The sequence below is a fragment of the Chamaea fasciata genome, unplaced genomic scaffold (assembly GCF_029207755.1).
Source record: "Chamaea fasciata isolate MVZ Bird 193981 ecotype frontalis unplaced genomic scaffold, bChaFas1.0.hap1 SCAF_164, whole genome shotgun sequence".
NCBI lineage: Eukaryota > Metazoa > Chordata > Aves > Passeriformes > Sylviidae > Chamaea > Chamaea fasciata.
The window spans coordinates 136,219-142,699 of record NW_027094249.1 but is presented as its reverse complement, the minus strand read 5'-3'; the positions used below and the strand labels follow the sequence as shown (position 1 = coordinate 142,699).

The following is a 6,481-nucleotide window of genomic DNA, read 5'->3' as shown; positions in this document are numbered from 1 at the left end:
ATCTGGAAGGGGCTTGCTTTCGAGAGATGAGCCAGGTAAGGCTCAGCTCGGTTGCCAGTTTGGCAGGTGAGAGCTTGTAGCTCATGGACGTGTCTGGGAGAGGTGTTGCCTCGCTCATCCACCTGCATGCACGTGGTGAGACAGCTAAAAGAAGATTTCCATCCTCTCTCCCTTGTTTCTCCTCTACTGCTTTGTGTTGCCACCTGTTACAATCCATGGACAGAGAAAGTGGGAAATGTGTTTTAGAAATTCTTGGGAATTTTGCTTGTAGGAACGGAAATCCTGAGAGAACTGATATTTGACCTGCCTGGCCTATGAAATGTCCCAGAAGCTGGTTCATGTATCCATGCTCCTGTTGTGTTCATCTGGGCTGTAGTTCAGGCTTTTCTCCCTGGGCTCTTGCAGTTGCTGTGTCTCTGGGATGCAGTGCAGAATGGAATCAGGCGGCCACACCTCAGGTTCACCTTCTCCCTGACCCTGCTCGTGTGGCACAGCAGATCCTGAAGCCAGGTACTGGAACTTCCTGCGTGTGTCACTGCTGGGGTGAAAAGCAGAGCCCTGGGGAATGGTGATCTCCCCACCTGCTTTGTGCTCAGACACTCTTGACTGAGCTTTTCATTCTGGGGAAGAGAAGGGGAGGGGTGGCCAGCAACACGCTGAGCCTCAGAGCAAAGGCCTTCTGCAGTTCCTGCGCTGTTCTCCCAGCTTGGAACACTGCACAGTACAGCTTCCATTCATTATTGTCCGTGCTTGTGGATTGGGAAGGTTGTCCTCCTCCACGATGCCCCACCTTTTTCTCTTCACAGAGGAGCACATGTACCTCAAGGGAGACAGATTCCTTCCGTCACATCAGTACTCGGACCTGAGGAAAGTACCAGTTTTTTCCAGCTTTTCTTCAGTATTGATTTGGAGGTAAGAGTCCCGCTTTCTCGATCCAGGAATTCTTGAGAAATGTATAGAAAAAAGCCATAAAAATACAATGAACTCTCATTCTCCCGTGGGTGGTTAATTAGAGGCATCTTTCTTTTGTTTCCTCTTGGGGTTAGAACTGCCATGTCTGTGGGGACTGCGTTGGTTTTTAGTGCTAAGGCGCAACGACTTGCGCTGCGTATTGCTCTGCGAGCACGACAAACAGAATGTTCTGCCCCAGCGAGCTGACATTCATCTCTGAGTTTCGATTAGTAATGTTAGAGTCGCACTGAAGTGTCTTGGGAACGGCAACCTCTACGATTCCATTTGCACTGCATGTTTGGGCTGCAGCCTGACTGTTCCTGATGGATGTTAGGGATGAAATTCGATAGGAATGGAAATGGACAGGTCCAGAAGAAGCTGTGGTCAGGCCTGAGCTGGCACTCCCAGGGAACCAGAGTTTTGTGCTCTTAGGAGCAGGTATTCTTTGGCAACGTCTAAATGTCTGATGATGGTATTTCTGTGCCTTCCAGTACAAAGCAGAGCCTGCGAGTGGATCCTCAGATGTCCTGGGGAAGGGCTTCGTGGCAAACGTTGCTGTGGGCTTTATGACTGCCAGAGGATTTTCCAGGTCATTCTCTCCTTTTCAACAGTCTCTTGTGTGATGAGGGCTCGCTCCCAGGTAAGAATTTGGAAAGAAAGCACCAAAAAACCCCAAAGTACAGAAGTCTGCATGGCTTTGAGATCTCAAGGCCAAAGCAAAAAGGAGCAGCTGACTCTGCCTTTGCCTTCTTGAAAACCTGTTCCTTGTTGATTTTGTGTCCGTGTGGAGGGGGAGATAATTGCTTGTGTCCAAACCGGTCGCAGCCTTGTCCCCTGAAACTGGAAGAGGTTGCTGCCATCACGGAGCCTCACGTGGGCACCGTGCCTTTGTGCCTGCTGTCAGGGCCTTTTCTCTTTCGGGGGTCTCCATCCACAGGCAGCACGTTTGTTACCTGAACTGCGCTTCAGCGGGAGGGAAGCTCACGTGCCGGGAGCTCTCGGCTTCGGCAGCGTCCGCCCTGAGCGGTTCGGGTATCGAAGCCTTGGACAAAAGGACAAAATCCTCTCACTGCCTGAAGACTCCTCGTGAGAGTAGCTTTGAACGGAGAGCGTCTTTCCTTCCCTGGAGTCGCTGAGAGCAGCTGGTGTTCGTGTCACCTTGAAGCTGATCAGATGCCGGTCCGATTGCTAATTCTGAGTTCGATCGTTCGATCTTGACCGTAGAAGAACAGGTCCTATTTTCTGTTTCAGAGCGGTATTCTGGAGATATTCCAAAGCGCTGCCCGTGCCAGCAGAGCTGCCTGTGAGCTGATCCGGGATCACGGCCTCCTCCCGTGGGTCCTGCACAGCTGAGAGCAAAGGTGAGCAGAGAAGTACAGGAGAAACGGGAACAATTTTGCTGCCCACGGTAGAATAACTGTGTGAGTGAGTATGAAAACAAGGGCGACAGGCCGGGAGCCGGGGGCACCGAGGGCCGGACGGGCAGAACTCGCTGAACTCTGAGGTGTCCCTTGGGGTTTCGAAAACAGAATCGAGATGCTTTCAGGTTGTGATAGGAGGGGGATGATGCTGGGGGGGCTTCGTGGTTTGGAAAACACTTGCTGGAAAAACTGAGAAAGCCAACTGGCACCTGGAATCGGTGTCTCTACCTTTTGAGTTTCAAACAGCCTCAGATCCCGTCCTGTCACGGGACCTGCCGCACGGGAAGTGGCACAGCAATGGCTTTGAGTTGTCTAGAACATTCCTCCCCCCTTGCCTCTCCCTCAGGTACGTTTGCATCCGGCAGAAATCTCTTCTGCGCAGAGCGCCCTGACAGGCTCAGGCAGGTGCCCCAAAAGTGCCCTGGAATAGGGTCCCCTGTGTAGGTGATGGACCAGCTGCCGGCGAGGATCTGCCTTCCCAAAGTGGTTCTCTGTTTTGTTTTCTTGTTGGTTGGTTGGTTTCGTTGGGCTTGTTAATTTCGTTTTGTTTTGTTTTGTTTCTCAGGTTTCTGAAAAGCAAGGGGATCAGTCAGATGACTTCCTTACTCCGTACTCTGTGGCTAAGAAAAGAGACAAAACAAGAATCAATCCCAGGAGAAGAGACAAAACAAGAATCAATCCCTCCTCCCTATTCAGCTTGTAAATGAGTTTCTGTATGTTTTGGCCCCCTTCATCAAACATATTGGGTAAGTCTTTGTTTTGTTTTTTGTTTTGGTCAGTTTGCATTTCATCCTCTGTCCAGTTTGACCTTTATTAAGGCCAGGAGGATTTCTTTGTCTCTGGTTGATGAATGGCTTTTTTCGCCTTCAGTTTGCATGTCGAGTAGTGAATTTGGACGAGATTTCTCTGACAGGAGGATTTAGGTGTTTGAAGACATGGGGAAAGAAAGTAAAGTGTGATGCACAGCTGCTGTCAAGTCCTAGGTCCTTCATTTCTGGCCCTTGCCACAGTAAGGCTTAGAAACTGTACTCATTAATTAGCACGCAGGAAAACACGTGGCACTTGTGTTTCCTCTTGGCAGGACTAACGTAGATCTGGCCAGGCTGACCGAGTTCTTCGGCCCCCTCAGCTCTGTGCAGGAACACCGTGCTGTTGCTGCTGAGGCTTTTAGGGGGATGAGGTGAACGACAGCGTCCTCTCCAGCAGGGAGCTGCTGCTCCTGCTGCTCCTGCTGCTCCTGCTGCTCCTGCTGCTCCTGCTGCTCCTGCTGCTCCTGCTGCTCCTGCTGATCCTGCTGCTGCTCCTGCTGCTGCTCCTGCTCCTGCTCCTGCTGCTGCTCCTGCTGCTCCTGCTGCTGCTCCTGCTGCTCCTGCTGCTCCTGCTGCTCCTGCTGCTCCTGCTGATCCTGCTGATCCTGCTGCTGCTCCTGCTGCTCCTGCTGCTGCTCCTGCTGCTCCTGCTCCTGCTGCTGCTGCACAAGTGGAGCCTTGTCAGCGAAGACCTGCATCTGCAGGAGGCCCCGCAGGCCCTGGCTGGGAAGTGCCAAAACAAAGAAGTGATCAGTAAGTGCTGAACTGCTTCCAGGAGGGCGTATTTTGTTGCAGCCGTTACAGACCAACAGTACAAGTGAGGCCAACTGCTCTGGAAACAGTACTAATGCCTTCTGCCAGCCTGATGGGGCTTGGGGGAGGAGGAAAGGAAATGGCAAGGCATTTTTCAGGTCTTCCTTGGGGTGAATTCTAAGCTTAGCACAATTGGGAAGCTTTGAGGAAACACAGTTTAAAAAGGGGAAGAGCTGTAAAATGGAACTTAGTTGCCAATCTCATGTCAGGTTCTGAAAAATGGTCTTCTTGAATCAAATCTCAGAAGAAATAAGCGGTGCCTGGAGGCTCTGTGCTCGAAGGTTTGAATGATTCTGAGTGTGGATGGGGATCTGAAAGTCACGTGTAAGTAAAACCAAAAAACACATCAAGCAAGCAAAACTGCAATAGTTGACTTTTCTTGTTGTCATCGTTTTGGAAGAAAGGAAAAATATGGGGCGAGAGGTGAGAGCAGGATCTGCAAAATCTCGGAGTTCTCCGCGTCTCCCTGAGGCTGAAGCCGTGTTTGCTGTCAACGATGGCAGAGTGGAAGATGCTAAAGACTGAAAACTTGGGGTTTTCCCCCTGAATCCCAAGGCTCTGTCAGCAGCTGTGCCCTGTCTATCTCTTCAAGGAGTTTCCGGGTTTAGGAAGGCTTTTCCATTCTTCCGCATTTCTCTAGAACTCCACTCCAAAAGAACGGTGCTGTGTCCGTGTGGTGTTGGTGACTCTGTGTGAGTTGTTGTATTAAAGCCAATCGTTGGTAAGGGTTCTGAGCCTGCCTTGGAGAGCCCTTGGAGGTGGCAGCTCTTCTTTAATTTCCCTTGGTTCCTTTCATGCCTTTCAGTGATTTCTGCGAGGTGCACTGCAGTCTGCCTGAAGCCAGCACATCCTGTCCGTGTTTGAACTTGACTCCTGTTGTTTTTCCTCTTGCAGGTAGTTGGCAAAAAGAGGAGAGAGCCAGTAGGAAGTGAAGCCCCTGGAAGGCCTCATCCCAGTCCAAGGTTCCCACTTTTCTCTCTGACTCCTGGGTAATTACCTGGCCAGAACTGGACACAGACTGTCCCTTTGATTTCCTGCCTTTTCCAAGAAATCCTTGCTGTCAGCCGGAGTGTGTTCCTGGTCTCCTCCTCCTCGTCCTCCTCCTCCTCCTCCTCCTCCTCCTCCTCTTTTTTCAAGGTGAATTTTGGTTATTGCAGGAATTGTGGCTCTTTTGTTCCACTGAAACTTGCCAACTCTGCTGAGGGTTTCCGGTGTCAAATCCAAGTGCGATTGGAGTTTCTTTGCATTGTTACTCCCACAAAATAGAGGGATTATTCGGTCCATTCCTATGGGATAGGAGTGGCTTGACCTTTTTAATTCTCCCTTCCCTTGAAAATCAGAGCAGAGGCAGCAGATTTGAAATCGTCGTTCCACGAACCCCACCGGTTTCCTGGCTGTCGGGAAAGTTTTCCACGTTAGAAATTGCTGAGCTTGTCTCTCAGGCAAGCTGGGATGTAGGTGTTATTCCTTCCTTTTATTTGATGGTTTTCCTCTCTCTGATTTTAGGAAGGGAACGTTTCTAGCCAGTGCCAATTTTCCATCCGAACTGGAAGTTTTGGACGTGGTGGGGCACATTTCCAAGGAAAGGGACCCAATTCACGTTAGTAAATGAGGAATTGTTCAGCACCGTGTCCACAGAGTTTTGGGAATTCCCAGGAAAACTTGCCAAGTGTTTGTTTAATTGCCGGGATTCATCTCTTTGTCAAGTTCAATGCGCTGCGTTTTCAGTTCCATGAATGCCATTAAAAGCTGAATGCCGGCCTGATTGCTGTTCCTTGGACACACGGGGCTGGTTCTTTCCTGCCTTGCCGAGGGCAGAGCTGCTTTTGTTGAATTTTGGGTTGGGCTTAGGGGAAGCGAACGGAAAAACCCCCCCAAATAAAGCCCCCACGACCCCCCGGCCCCCCCAGCAGACATACAGCAGACAGGGAGAAAGAGAAAATCCGCCAATGGGATTGGAATGGAGATGGGAATTGGACCCCTTAGGAAACCAGGCGCCTTGAATTCTAATGACCTGTGTTTGTGATGTGTTAGGGGAAGGAATTCGTCTGGTTTGAACCATCATTTCAAATGTGACCAAATAAACACGGATTGAAGAAAACGACAGGATTTGGGGGCATTTTTCTGGATTATAGGGGAATTTCTTTGGGGATTTTTGGGGGGAGTTTGTGGGAGTATGGAGGTATATTTGTGGATTTTTGGAGGCTTTTTTGGGGAGATGTTGGGGGGGTTTTGCGGGATTTTTGGGAGGATTTTTGGGGAATTTTGCGAGATTTTTTGATGATTTTAGGGGCAATTTTTGGGATGATTTTTTGTGGATATTTGGGGAATTTTGCAGGAATTTTGGGAGGATTTTTTTGGGGATTTTTGGGGGGATTTTTATGGATTTTAGGGGGATTTGTCGGGGATTTTTGGGGGAGTTTTGGCAGGATTTTGGGGGGATTTTTGGGGGCATTTTTGGTGTAATTTTGGGAGGTTTTTGGGAGG

General features: G+C 49.9%; 2 long non-coding RNA genes across 3 annotated transcripts; both read left to right on the top strand.

The window, feature by feature from the left end:
- The first annotated feature begins 433 nt into the window (after positions 1 to 433).
- LOC136304757 (uncharacterized) lies at positions 434 to 3,572 on the top strand. 2 transcript variants are annotated; one of them, XR_010724795.1, is made up of 6 exons: positions 434 to 510; positions 807 to 912; positions 1,443 to 1,591; positions 2,203 to 2,312; positions 2,938 to 3,118; positions 3,454 to 3,572. It is a non-coding gene; the product is annotated as an uncharacterized lncRNA (long non-coding RNA). The 2 variants fall into 2 exon arrangements; XR_010724794.1 differs by having other exon boundaries at positions 2,938 to 3,572.
- Positions 3,573 to 3,893: 321 nt separating this feature from the next.
- On the top strand, positions 3,894 to 6,123 carry LOC136304760 (uncharacterized). Its single transcript, XR_010724801.1, has 3 exons — positions 3,894 to 3,934; positions 4,204 to 4,983; positions 5,501 to 6,123. It is a non-coding gene; the product is annotated as an uncharacterized lncRNA (long non-coding RNA).
- Positions 6,124 to 6,481: the final 358 nt, after the last annotated feature.